The sequence below is a fragment of the Hordeum vulgare genome, chromosome 1H (assembly GCF_904849725.1).
Source record: "Hordeum vulgare subsp. vulgare chromosome 1H, MorexV3_pseudomolecules_assembly, whole genome shotgun sequence".
NCBI lineage: Eukaryota > Viridiplantae > Streptophyta > Magnoliopsida > Poales > Poaceae > Hordeum > Hordeum vulgare.
The window spans coordinates 439,098,878-439,114,154 of NC_058518.1; positions in this window are offsets into that span (position 1 = coordinate 439,098,878).

The following is a 15,277-nucleotide window of genomic DNA, read 5'->3' on the forward strand; positions in this document are numbered from 1 at the left end:
CGCGGTGTGGATCGAGCGAAACCAGATCGAGCGACCGCCGCTCGCGTTGAGCTGGGCCGCAGCGCCCTAGCCCAACACCGCGCCGAGCCGGCCCACCTCTCCTATGCTCCAGCGCGACCGAGCCGGCCCACGCTCGCCCGTCGTCCCAGCCAGGTCGGCCTCCTCCCCCGCCGAACCAAGCCCCAGGCTCACGGTGAGCCCCCTGTTTCCCTTCTACCACCCTATTTTGCCCACAAGGCGATAGGTAGTTAAGTTATGCTCAATGCGAGATTCGGCCTAGATTTCAAATCAGGCCCGGTAGTAAATTTTTTTAGGTTTTCCAGATTTAATAATTACAGGAATATAACTGATTTTAAAAAGCCCGTAGATAATTAACCGTGCGACGGATTGCAACAAGTTGTATACGAAACTTGATTAGTTTTCCGCGTAGATTAATATTTTGCAACTTGCATGCATGTTCGAAATAGTTTGACCCGTCGAATGCCTAGTTTTGCGTGCTGTCCCAATAGGGGATCGTCCCGTATTTATTTCCGTGCGTGTCCGGATTGCTCAAACCCCGTAGATAAAGTGCTCATGTTTTGAAGGACCTTTTGCCATGTATTTTAGAGTAGTTGTTGATATTTTTGCTTGTAGGTTCCGTCGCTAGTTTATTATACCGTGTTTAGAACGTTATCTCACATATACGTGTGGCGTTGTTTTAATTTTGCAACCCCTCATGTTATATATGTTTTCGGGGTAGAAAAATCCATAGAATTTAACTGTGTATTTAGTTTTAGATTTTGAGCAAGTTAGTTCGCGTGATATTTTGCCATGATGCCTTTTTGTTTATTTTGTGGGATTTAATCCGTGCATGATATGAAGTAGTTGTCAACTAGAGAGTTGCTATTGGATGTTTAGTCTAGCCCCTGGTATTTTGGTTGCAATAGAAATCCATGTTTAGGTGTGGTTTGCTTGCTCTCAACTTGCTAGGAAATAGTGCTGATTTGGAGATGCTGAAATATTTCTCACTCTGAAATCTGTTATATTTTTTTGTTGTCTTTGCATGAGTTTATCTGGTGATCTATAGCACTTTTGAGGTTGATGCAATGGAGTTAGTTGTAGACTTTAGGATTCTCTAGCATGCTTTCGATTTTCATGCCATTTGGAGTCATGTAGCTTATGGTTTTGCTGTTGTCAATATGCCTTCAGATCGAAAACTGCACTTTCATATCTGTGATTTTCACTAAGTCTGAAACTGTGTGTGAGAAGCCATTTTGTGACTTCTTTTCCTAGTAATCCATGATTCCATGCTAGGTGTTATAAGTTGCATGTGATAGTGCATCTTGCCCTCTATCGTCTCATGCCTTGGTTGAGCATATTGGTTTATATAGCTCGTAGTTGTGGGGCGTATTTTGGCAGATTGTAGTGATTTCTTGTTTAGCTCGTAGTTGTTGAACCGTTGCTCCTTATTGATCGTGTCCTACATGAAACTTGTTTAGAATCTCGTGTAGTTTCATATTATCTTGGTGGTTGTGTGTTTTGAATGTTGTGGATGCCATTTGCACACATATTGCATTCATGTCATCATATCTTGCGGTGTTCGTATCTTTTGAACCGTAGCTCCGTTGGAGATGTTCTCTATGTGTAAATTGCTTGGAACGACGCGTAGATTCACGTGAACCTATTTATTTTCTGTTTAACAACCATTTAAACATGTTAGTTTAAATCTGGACAGAATTATAAATTAACATGTGAGGTCGTTTCGGAGGTGCTATATGTCATTTCCGACCTCATTTAAAATGCCTAGATAGGTAGATTATTTGCGCTTCACCTCTTGCCATGTTTAATAACATTTAATATTGCCGAGTACCTAATCGGGATAGAACTACATAATTCGTATGTGGAGTTTCATCAATATGCAACTCGTTGCATATTGAACTTCACTTAATGTGTAGTGTTTGATTGTGTGAATTGTCATGCTATATATTGCATTTATGTTCACCGTTCATGCATCATATGTGTTGTGCATCGTGTGGTGAATATCGTGTGTTGATTCTTGTTTCCGGTTTCCTTCGTCTCGATAGAGTTCCGCAAGCGTATCGGAAAGTGAGGACCCATTCGACTACGTCGAATCGTCTGCTTCACGGAGTCATTCTTCTTCTCAGCGGATCTCAGGCAATATGACCATTTCCCCAGATACCATTACTATCGTTGCCATGCTAGTATTATCGTTTCTGTCCCTATGTCTCGTTGCATACCACATGTTAAATATCAGCCTCTCAACAATGCCATGAAAACCTTCAACCTGTTCACAACCTAGCAAACCACTGATTGGCTTTGTTATCGCTTGCTTAACCATGTGTTAGCGTTGCTAGTTGCAGGTGCAGTTGCTTCCATGTGATAACATGGGTTCCTTGTTATATCACCATATTAATGCTATTTAATTTAATGCACCTATATACTTGGTAAAAGGTGGAAGGCTCGGCATTTCTAGCCTGGTGTTTTGTTCCACCTTTGCCCCTTAGTTTCGGCTACCGGTGTTATGTTCCATAATTGAGCGCTCCTAACACGGTCGGGGTTGTTATGGGACCCCCTTGATAATTCGTTTTAGATTAAAGCTGGTCTGGCAAGGCCCAACTTTGGTATTACATTTGCCTAATAACCTAATAAAATTGCATAGGGACTTTCCGGACCCCGAGGATAATTAATCAACCCCCGGGCCTGTGCTCCGCATGAGTGTTGGTCCCACCTGAGCGATGTCCGACGCCCCCTGGTCACCCAGGGTTTAGCGATCCCGACGTCTAGCCCATTCGTCGTGTCCTGAGAAAGAGATACGCGGCTCCTATCGGGATCGTCAACACGTCGGGCGGCCTTGCTGGTTTAGTTTTACCTTTGACGAGATATCTTGTGCATCGGGATTCTGGTGATGCTTTGGGTAATCTTAGAGTTGAGGTTTTCCACTAAGGAGTCCGACGAGATCGCCAGTGTCGTGATCGAGGATTTCTATGCGGCTTGTGGTAATTTGTGATGGACTAATTGGAGCACCCGTGGAGGGTTAAATCTTTTCGGAAAGCCGTGCCCACGGTTATGTGGCAACGTGGAAACTTGTTTAACACTGGTTCTAGATAACTTGATGTTAACTTAATTAAAACATGCCAACTGTGTGCGCAACCGTGACTGTCTCTTTCGTGAGTTCCTTCTCCGATCGAGGACACGGTGGGGTTATGTTTGACGTAAGTAGGTGTTCAGCATCATTCATTTAGTCAACAGTAGTTCACGTCCGCTATGCGTAGATCTTCCCCCTCTTTATTTCTTGTACTCGTAAGTTAGCCACTAAATAATTGCTTAGTCGCGTGCTGCAGCCTCACCACTTAACCTTACCTCACCCATTAAGCTTTGCTAGTCTTGATACCTTTGGAAATGAGATTGCTGAGTCCCCTGTGGCTTACAGATTACTACAACACTAGTTGCAGGTACAAGTAAAGGTTACTTGACGCGAGCGCATTGATTGTTCATTTGGAGTTGCTTCTTCTTCCTCTTCTTCATCGATCTAGGATGGGTTCCAGGTCGGCAGCCTAGGGTAGCAAGGATGGACGTCGTTTTTATTTTCTCGTTTGTTTTCGTCCGTAGTCGGACCCTGCTCCTCTTCATGATGTTTATGTATTATACTGATGTGACTCTGATGTAGGTTGTGGCGAGTGTAAGCCAATTCCATATATCTCATCTTTTCAGTGCATGTACTTGTAATGATATCCATTCTTGCAAAACGATGAGATGCATTTCTATCCCTGATGAGGCCCTCATTCCAAATTGAGGATATGATCGCATATTGGGCGTTACAAGTTGGTATCAGAGCAGTACAGACCTAGGATCCCCCTTGATTGATCGAACTTGGCCGAGTCGGGTCTAGTGAAAACCTGCTTTGAGTCTAGTTATATATCGGAGAGTAGGATTCTTTTTCTCCTCTTCTATGCTCTAGTGAGGAATCTCGGCGTAAGATTTTAATTCTACTCCTTTTCTCACTCAAAAAAAATTTAGGATCACGCGGATATTTTTGGAATCTATATGATGTCGATGTGACGGAGTTCTGTCTTGGTGCCTCCTGTCTGACTTGATTTCTTCCTGGGAATTGAGCTCTAGGGGATTCTCGAGCACATCGCTATCATTCAGATTTCTTAGTATCTCAGGACGAAGGATGTTCGAAATTGCTTCAATACTAGTAGTGGCCAGAGGAGTCCGGCTTCCCCAGTACTGGTGCAGAGAGTTCCGGATGTATCGTCACACTTTGTATCGTTGTGATTACGAGGGTCTGTAGTAGATGAAGGTCCGAGATTCTGGTTGTGTGTTGATGGATGTGATACATTGGATGGGTTAGTATAGGAGTTGAGTGATATATTACTCCTTGTATCCGTGGACCAGATTGCATGACCAGAAATTTTGGGAGTTCTTTAGTGGGAATTCAAGTAGTTACTTATAGGACAATCTTCCAACAAATGCATGATGTTAGGTTGGGGTTCGACATCTAGTGGATTCGTTTGTTCACGGTCGACTTACAGCGGTTCTCGTTGTGTCTTAAAGAGTCCTTGTAGCTTGCTACGACTCGGGGACGCTTTGTATGTCGTGTGCACTGCCTTGCACTTTATGGCTACTGTAAGGATCGAGCCCGTGCGATCCTGTCCACGAAAATATCGAACGAAATCTCTCTCATGAGTTTGTTCTGGCTTGTTTCGTAAGCCGCAACCTTTGTTTTTGTTGGAATATGGTAATTCAAGTTGCTTCGATGTCAAGTTGTGATTTCAGATCTTCCCAAGAGGTGTTCTCATATTTTTATGGGAATGCTAATTCTTTTGCTCAATCAATTGACTTATCAATTCTTGTCAAACGGAGTCGTCATGTTAATTCTTTTCCAGCCGGTGTGCTTCTCTTCAAGTCAATTCTATCCTTTCTAATTTTGCAAGATCAATCTCTCTTTTCTTTTTGGAGTTATCTCATCTGTTCCAAGTTGTCTTTCTTTTTCCCGCCCTCCCACCCTTCTCTTGAGTGATTCAATTTTCATCTAAGTGTATTTTAATTGTTGCTTCCGCTATCTTTTCTTTTCTCTCTTATCCAGTGGTTCATTGTGAAGATTCTCAGGAACTTCGTGTTCATATTTATTCAATCTTGTTATCTTTTCTAGTGAATTCAGTTCAAGCTATCCGTGTTCCTCATATCATTTTCATCCTTTAAATTCTTTCCCATGTTGGAAATTCTTATTCAGTCTCTCTCGTTTGTTCATCCATCTCTGTTATATCCGGAGTGTTCAACATATATCAGAAGTTTCTTGCTTTCAATTCTTTTAATTATTTCGAGGTGCTTGATACGTCTCAAACGTATCTATAATTTTTTATGGTTTCATGTTGTTATCTTGTCAACTTTGGATGTTTTATATACCTTTTATATCTTTTTTGGGACTAACTTATTAATTCAGTGCCAAGTGTCAGTTCCTGTTTTTCTGTGTTTTTGACTCTTTTCAGATCTGATTTTGGAACGGAGTCCAAACGGAATAAAATCCCTGAAATGAATTTTTCCAGAACAGAAGAAGATCGGGGGACTTGAGGGCCAAGGCACGAGGCCCACAGGGAGCCCACAAGCCCTGTCGCCGCGGCCAGGGGGCCCGCGGCCACCACGCTTGTGGCCTCCCTGGAGCTCCCTTGCCCTAGCTCTTTGGCCTATATATTCCCTAAAATTCCAGAAAAAATCAAGGCGTCCACGAAACCACTTTTCCGCCGCTGCAAGCTTCCGTTTCCGCGAGATCTCATGTGGAGACCCTTCCCGGTGCCCTGCCGGAGGGACTTTGGAGCTGGAGGGCTTCTACATCAACATCATCGCCTCTCCAATGACTCGTGAGTAGTCTACTTCAGACCTACGGGTCTGTAGTTAGTAGCTAGATGGTTTCTTCTCTCTCTTGGATCTTCAATACAAAGTTCTCCATGATATTCATGGAGATCTATCCGATGTAATCCTCTTTGGCGGTGTGTTTGTCGAGATCCGATGAATTGTGGATTTGTGATCAGATTATCTATGAATTATATTTGAGTCTTTGCTGATTTCTTATATGCATGATTTGATATCCTTGTAAGTCTCTCCGAGTCTTGGGTTTTGTTTGGCCAACTAGATCTATGATTCTTGCCATGGGAGAAGTGCTTGGTTTTGGGTTCATACCATGCGGTGACCTTTCCCAGTGACAGAAGGGGCAGCAAGGCACGCATCGTGTTGTTGCCATCAAGGGTAACAAGATGGGCTTTCATCATAGATTTGAGATTGTCCATCTACATCATGTCATCTTGCTTAAGGCGTTACTATGTTCTTATGAACTCAATACACTAGATGCATGCTGGATAGCGGTCGACGTGTGGAGTACTAGTAGTAGATGCAGAAAGTATCGGTCTACTTGTTTTGGACGTGATGCCTATATATATGATCATTGCCATAGATAATGTCATGACTTTGCGCGGTTCTATCAATTGCTCGACAGTAATTCGTTCACCCACCGTCTACTTGCTTTCATGAGAGAAGCCACTAGTAAACACTACGGCCCCCGGGTCTATTCACAACTATCGTCTCCACTTTTACTTTTACTTTTCTTTGTTTACTTTTTGCTTTCAGTTCTCACTTTGCAAACAATCTATAAGGGATTGACAACCCCTTCATTGTGTTGGGTGCAAGCTCTTTGTGTTTGTGCAGGTACTTGTGACTTGACGCGATCCTCCTACTGGATCGATACCTTGGTTCTCAAACTGAGGGAAATACTTACCGCCGCTGTGCTACATCACCCTTTCCTCTTCAAGGGAACACCAACACAAGGCTCCAAGGCCACGGGGGAATCATTTGCATATTTGCCAAGGAAATCCCTATAGGCGTAGCCCGTAGCAGAAGGATTCCTGGCGCCGTTGCGAGGTAAGGTCTTTTGTTGCCGTAGCAGTGCTCAACCTCATCAAGTTTTCATTTGTGCCGGTGCAATATCTTTCTTTCTTAGCAATCTTTTCAGCGGTGGTTTCTTTTTAAGTGGGCCCATAACCCACAGGTTTTCCCAGGATCTTATCTGTCTCTTATAATCTTTTCTGGAGATCTCTAATTCTTTTCAACTGTGACGTAAGTATGAATCTCATCAGTCATATCCCTTCTCCAAGTTCTATTCGAATTAATTCTATCTTTGGATCAACCTTTCATTCTTCTTTATTCGGGAGTGTCTCATTAATTCTTGGTGGTGTTCTCCTCATCATTCTCAGCTTGGAAGTCTGAAGGAGTGTTTCTCTCAAATCTTGGTCCATTCTCTAGAAGATTCATCATTTCAGCTTGGTGCCATCATCTTAATTGGTCCAATCATGAGTAATCCCTTTCTTGCTATCTGGTGCTTTTCTAAGTTGTTTTCATTCTCGATCCTCTGAAGGCTATCATCCAGAAGATTTTTTTCGTTCTTAGCTTGCAACTTTCATTCTCAAATTCTTCTCCATTGTTGCCTCTTCGTTCGTCTCTCGTTTATCCGGTGCCTTGTTCTAGTTTTCTCTCGGGTGGCTCATGATCTCTTCATTCTCATGTATATCCATTCATTCATGGTTGCCTCATTCATTTCAATTCTCACCGGTGTTTCTTTCAAGATTTCTTCTAGTTTGTGCTCATATATCTCTCCTCAATCATTTCTAGAAGAATAAGTGTTATGTTAAATCCGTTGCTTGTCATCAATTAAACTTGATGAAGGATAAGCATAACATGATTATTATTCTTCTTCATAGTGATTTCAATTCTTCTCCGGAGGGCTCATGATATCAATTCTTTGTCTCAAGTGTTCTTCAAGATTCTTGTGATAGTAGTTGTCATTCTCTTATTCATTCTTTGATCCCAATGATCTAGTTTTATTCCCTTGTTCCGGAGGCATTGTGATGTTGCTCTTTTGGGTCAATCATGTTGTTCTATCAAGATCATGGTGTTCACTTGTTCTATTTAGTTGTTTGTTATGAATCTTGTCTAATTCTCCCATCTTATCGAATTTTTGTCCCCTTTTCCTACCGAAGTGCTGCCAAAATTTTCTGTGAATTCTTCCTTGTTTCTCATATCATTCTTCATCTCTTTGCAACTTTCAAGGATCGTTGGTTTCACTCGTTTATCAAAGAAGCGACTAAGTTTTACCTCTTCTTTCTCTTCCTCGTCCCCATTCATTCTTGGATCTTGGGTCGAGATCCTCTCGTAGTGTAGGAGAGTTGTGACAGCCCGAGACTGACGTTCCAAAAGATTCCCCTTTATTCCCTTTTCGTCGTGTGATTATTTTATTTGCCGCATCATCATCGCATCATGCGCATCATCTGCATTGCATCGACACTCCGTTGCCGCCAGTTTTCAAAATTGCATCCGTTGTTAGTTGCCGGTTCTCGTCGTTGTCCGTTCTGAGCCCGACCACACACGCACGTGCCCGCGGCATCGTCAAAACCTGTTTTTAAAAGTGTGTGTAAAATATTCTCTAATTGAGTTAAAACTTGGCGTGCGGTCTTAATTAGTTGTAGCTAGGCCGCCTGTCAAATTTCGTCGCAATCGGAGTCCGTCTAGTACCCGAACGGTCGACCGTAGCGGCACCTTATTCGGTCTATCGTCGGACTTTTATCGGTGTTCTAAAAATCGCGTTGCCGCACCGCACCGTTTCCCTCTCTTCCCCAGCTAACCTACTCTACACAGCCACTTACCCGTCCGCGCGTGCGAGAAAGTTCGATTCCGATCGCGCCGTTCGAACCGGGACGAAAAACTGCTAAACCTAGCCCCCCTTCCCCATTTAAACACCCCCACCTACCTAATCTAGACTCTCTCTCTCTTCTCCTCGAAATCCGTGCCCCCAAAACCACAATGCCTCAGCCCTCCTCTCTCCTCCCTCTAGCCGTCGGGCCTGCAGAAGCCCATCCGGGGCCCGCCGAGGCCCGGATCGACCGCGTCGCCGCCAGCCCGCATCCCCAGCTCCTCCCGTGCTCTGCCCCGAGCTCCTCCTGAGAAGGAGCTATTGCGCCACCGGTCGGTCCCGCCGGCGAGCCGAGGCCCCCACCCGCTGCACAGCCATCGCTCGCAACCTCGCGACCCCGCAGGCCGATGCTTCGCCCGCTATCTCCGGCAGCCAGCCCCAAGGGCGCTAGTCGCAGCTCGCCCCCGAGCCAGCCCGATCTGTGCCGCCTCACCGCCTCCCCGCGTTCAGTGGCTCTCTGCCCCGTGACGTGAGCTGTGCTTCCCTCGCAATAGCTCCGGAAAAGGGCTGATCCTGCAATCTCCGGCGTTAGCTAGATGAATGCTTATAACAACTAACCTTCTCCTGCAATGGCACCAGAAGAATGCTGATAGCACTCCCCGGCAATGAAACTGGAAGAATGTTGTTGATGGCCCACCAGCGCGTGGGTTCGCAGCAGTTTTCGAGGGTAGAGTATTCGACCCAAATTTGTAGGTAAGCTAGTCAGGAGGTGAGAGTATACTCTCAAGTATTAGCAGCTGAATTTGTCAAATTCAACCACACCTGAAAGATTAGTATCTGCAAGCACGGTAGTAAAAGCAAAGTAACGAGCCACGGCAGTGTAACGAGCAATAACAGTGGCAAGGAACAGTAGTAGTGACAGAAGTAGCAAGTAGCAACAGTAGCAAGCGACAATAGTAGCAACAGTAGCAGCAGAGCAAGAGAAGTAACAGCAGTAGCAATAGTAGTAGTAGCAGCTGCAGAGCAAGACAAGTAACAGCAGTAGCAACAGTAGTAGCAGCAGCAGAGCAAAACAAGTAACAGCAGTAGCAACAGTAGTAGCAGCAGGAGAGCAAAACAAGTAACAGCAGTAGCAAAAGTAGTAGCAGTAGCAGAGCAAAACAAGTAACAGCGGTAGCAACAGTAGGACAAACTCGTAGGCAATGGGTCGGTGATTTGTTTGGATGATAATCATCATGCAACAGCTATAACACAGAGAGATATGTGGCTAGCTCCCGTTCGTCAATGTGATGTAGGCATGCATTCTGTGTGTCGTCATACATGCTTAGGGAAAATAACTTGCATGAGATCTATTGTCCATCCCTCCCGTGGCAGCGGGGTCCAAAAGGAAACTACGGGATATTAAGGTTCTCCTTTTAATAAAGAACCGGACCAACGCATTAGCACTTGGTGAACACATGAACTCCTCAAACTATGATCATCACCGGGAGTGGTTCCGGTTATTGTCACTCCGGGGTTGCCGGATCATAACACATAGTAGGTAACTACAACTTGCAAGATCGGATCTAAAACACACATATATTGGTGACAACATAATAATTTCAGATCTCAAATCATGGCACTCGGGCCCTAGTGACAAGCATTAAGCATGGCAAAGTAGTAGCAACATCAAATCTCACAACATAGTGGATACTAGGGATCAATCCCCATCAAAACTAACTCGATTACATGATAAATCTCATCCTACTCATCACCACCCAGCGAGCCTACGAACAGATTACTCACGAACGACTAAGAGCTTCATGGAATTGGAGAGGGAAGAAGGTTGATGATGACGATGGTGACGATTTCCCCTCTCCGGAGCCCAAGACGGACTCCAGATCTGCCCTCCAAATGAAGAACAGGAGGTGGCGGCGCCTCCGTATCGAAAACGCGACGAAAACTTCTCTTTTTATTTTTTCTAGGACGAAAGACAACTTATAGAGCTGGAGTTGGGGGCGGCAGGTGCCTGTGGGCCCCACAAGCCTGCCCACCGCCACCAAGGGGGTGGTGGCGGAGCAGGGGCTTGTGGCCAACTGGCCCACCCCCTCAGGTGGAACTTGGCGCAGATATTTCTGATATTTTCCAAAACTGCTCCCCGTAAATTTTCAGGACGTTTGCAGAACTTTGATTTCTGCACAAAATTAACACCAAGGCAATTCTGCTGAAAACAACGTCAGTCGAGGTTAGTTCCATTCAAATCATGCAAATTATAGTCCAAAACAAGGGCAAAAGAGTTTGGAAAAGTAGATACGTTGGAGACGTATCAACTCCCCCAAGCTTAAAACCTTGCTTGTCCTCAAGCAACTCAGTTGACAAACTGAGAGAGAAAGAAAAACTTTGACAAACTCGGTTTGATCTTATTGTTGCAACTATGTCTAACTCATAACCAGAATTTCAACAAGATCACAAGTTAACCACATAAGCAAATGACACAAAGGTCTCACGGTAAACTAATATCAATGGAATAATCAGCTAACGAGCAAATAATAATGAGTTTCAAATACCAACACTTCAATCAAAACAAGCATGAAGCAATATGAATAGGTGGTATCTCGCTAGCTCTTTCTGAGACCGCAAAACATAAATGCAGAGCACTTTCAAAGATCAAGGGCTGACTAAACATTGTAATTCATAGCAACGAAGATCCAGTCATAGTCATACTCAATATCAATCAAAAGCAAAGCAGAAAAATGACAGAGGTGCTCTCTAATTGGTGCTTATATAAGAGGAGGATGACTCAATAGGAAAATAAATAGACAGGCCCTTCACAGGGGGAAGCATTGATTTGCAGAGGTGCCACAGCTCAAGCTTTGAAAAGAGAGATAATAATTTTGGGTAGCATGCTTTCATTGTCAACGCAATGACCAAGAGTTCTCAATATCTTCCATGCTACTCATGCTATAGGCGGTTCCCAAACAGAAAAGTAAAGTTTTAACTCCCCCACCACCAATCAATCACACTCCACGGCTAGCCGAATCCTCGAGTACCGTCCATACTAACATCAATCCGGAGGGAGTCTTGTTTTACAGTTATGTTTTCGATTTAAGCGTGGAACTGGGCATCCCAAATACCGGCCCCTTTTGTTGGAAATATGCCCTAGAGGCAATAATAAATTAGTTATTATTATATTTCTTAGTTCATGATAATAGTTTATTATCCATGCTATAATTGTATTGATTGGAAACACAATACTTGTGTGGATACATAGACAAAACACTGTCCCTAGTAAGCCTCTAGTTGACTAGCTCGTTGATCAAAGATGGTCAAGGTTTCCTGGCCATAGGCAAGTGTTGTCACTTGATAACGGGATCACATCATTAGGAGAATCATGTGATGGACTAGACCCAAACTAATAGACGTAGCATGTTGATCGTGTCATTTTGTTGCTACTGTTTTCTGCGTGTCAAGTATTTGTTCCTATGACCATGAGATCATATAACTCACGGACACCGGAGGAATGCTTTGTGTGTATCAAACGTCACAACGTAACTGGGTGACTATAAAGATGCTCTACAGGTATCTCCGAAGGTGTTCGTTGAGTTAGTATAGATCGAGACTGGGATTTGTCACTCCGTGTGACGGAGAGGTATCTCGGGGCCCACTCGGTAATACAACATCACACATAAGCCTTGCAAGCAATGTAACTTAGTGTAAGTTGCGGGATCTTGTATTACGGAACGAGTAAAGAGACTTGCCGGTAAACGAGGTTGAAATAGGTATACGGATACTGACGATCGAATCTCGGGCAAGTAACATACCGAAGGACAAAGGGAATGACATACGGGATTATACGAATCCTTGGCACTGAGGTTCAAACGATAAGATCTTCGTAGAATATGTAGGATCCAATATGAGCATCCAGGTCCCGCTATTGGATATTGACCGAGGAGTCTCTCGGGTCATGTCTACATAGTTCTCGAACCCGCAGGGTCTGCACACTTAAGGTTCGACGATGTTTTATGCGTATTTGAGTTATATGGTTGGTTACCGAATGTTGTTCGGAGTCCCGGATGGGATCACGGACGTCACGAGGGTTTCCGGAATGGTCCGGAGACGAAGATTGATATATAGGATGACCTCATTTGGTTACCGGAAAGTTTCCGGGCATTACCGGAAAAGTTTCGGGCTCATCGGTAGTGTACCGGGAGTGCCGGGAGGGGTGCCGGGGACCATCGGGAGGGGTGTCACGCCCCAAGGGGTCTCATGGGCTATGGGAAGAGATAAACCAGCCCCTAGTGGGCTGGAATAAGTTCCCACTAAGGCCCATAAGGTTTGAGAAGGAAAAAACACAAGGTGGAAAGAGTTTCCAAGTGGGAAGGTGGAATCCTACTCCAAGTAGGATTGGACTAGGACTCCTCCACCTCCAATTTCGGCCAAACCTTTAGGTTTTGAGGCTGCCTCCTCCCCTCCCTCCCACCTATATATACGGAGGTTTTAGGGCTGATTTGAGACGACTTTCTCACGGCTGCCCGACCACACACCTCCATAGTTTTTCCTCTAGATCGTGTTTCTGCGGAGCTCGGGCGGAGCCCTGCTGAGACAAGATCATCACCAACCTCCGGAGCGCCGTCACGCTGCCGGAGAACTCTTCTACCTCTCCGTCTCTCTTGCTGGATCAAGAAGGCCGAGATCATCGTCGAGCTGCACGTGTGCTGAACGCGGAGGTGCCGTCCGTTCGGTACTAGATCGTGGGACTGATCGCGGGATTGTTCGCGGGGCGGATCGAGGGACGTGAGGACGTTCCACTACATCAACCGCGATCTCTAATCGCTTCTGCTGTACGATCTACAAGGGTACGTAGATCGCTCATCCCCTCTCGTAGATGAACATCACCATGATAGGTCTTCGTGCGCGTAGGAAAAATTTTGTTTCCCATGCGACGTTCCCCAACAGTGGTATCAGAGCTAGGTTCATGCGTAGATGTCTTCTCGAGTAGAACACAAAAGGTTTTGTGGGCGGTGATGTGCGTTTTTCTGCCCTCCTTAGTCTTTTCTTGATTCCGCAGTATTGTTGGATTGAAGCGGCTTGGACCGACATTACTCGTACACTTACGAGAGACTGGTTTCATCGTTACGAGTAACCCCCTTTGCTCAAAGATGACTGGCAAGTGACGGTTTCTCCAACTTTAGTTGAATCGGATTTGACCAAGGAGGTCCTTGGATGAGGTTAAATAGCAACTCATATATCTCCGTTGTGGTGTTTGCGTAAGTAAGATGCGATCCTACTAGATACCCCCGGTCACCACGTAAAACTTGCAACAACAAAATTAGAGGACGTCTAACTTGTTTTTGCAGGGTATGCTTGTGATGTGATATGGCCAACGATGTGATGTGATATATTGGATGTATGAGATGATCATGTTGTAATAGAAATATCGACTTGCACGTCGATGGTACGGCAACCGGCAGGAGCCATAGGGTTGTCTTTATAACTAACGTTTGTGCTTGCAGATGCGTTTACTATTTTGCTAGGACGTAGCTTTAGTAGTAATAGCATGAGTAGCACGACAACCCCGATGGCGACACGTTGATGGAGATCATGATGATGGAAATCATGGTGTGACGCCGGTGACAAGAAGATCGTGCCGGTGTTTTGGTGATGGAGATCAAGAAGCACGTGATGATGGCCATATCATGTCACTTATGAATTGCATGTGATGTTAATCCTTTTATGCACCTTATTTTGCTTAGAACGACGGTAGCATTATGAGGTGATCTCTCACTAAAATTTCAAGACGAAATTGTGTTCTCCCCGACTGTGCACCGTTGCTACAGTTCTTCGTTTCGAGACACCACGTGGTGATCGGGTGTGATAGACTCAACGTTCACATACAACGGGTGCAAAACAGTTGCGCACGCGGAACACTCGGGTTAAGCTTGACGAGCCTAGCATGTGCAGACATGGCCTCGGAACACATGAGACCGAAAGGTCGAGCATGAATTGTATAGTTGATATGATTAGCATAGAGATGCTTACCACTGAAACTATTCTCGACTCACGTGATGATCGGACTTGAGATAGTGGATTTGGATCATGTACCACTCAAATGACTAGAGAGATGTACTTTTTGAGTGGGAGTTCTTAAGTAATATGATTAATTGAACTAATTGTCATGAACATAGTCTAATGGTATTTGCGAATTACGATGTAGCTTGCGCTATAGCTCTACTGTTTTTATATGTTCCTAGAGAAAATTTAGTTGAAAATTGATAGTAGCAACCTTTGCAGACTGAGTCTGTAAAACCGAGGATTGTCCTCGTTGCTGCACAGAAGGCTTATGTCCTTAATGCACCACTCGGTGTGCTGCACCTCGAGCGTCGTCTGTGGATGCTGTGAACATCCGACATACACGTTTCTGATGACTACACGATAGTTCAGTACAAAATACTTAATGGCTTAGAAGCAAGGCGCCGAAAACGTTGTAAAAACGTCACGGAACATAAGTGATGTTCCAAAGAGATGAAATTGTGATTTCATGCTTGTGCCCTTGTTAAGAGGTATGAGACCTCCAACAAGATTCTTTGTCCACAAAGTAAAGGAGAAAAGCTCAATCGT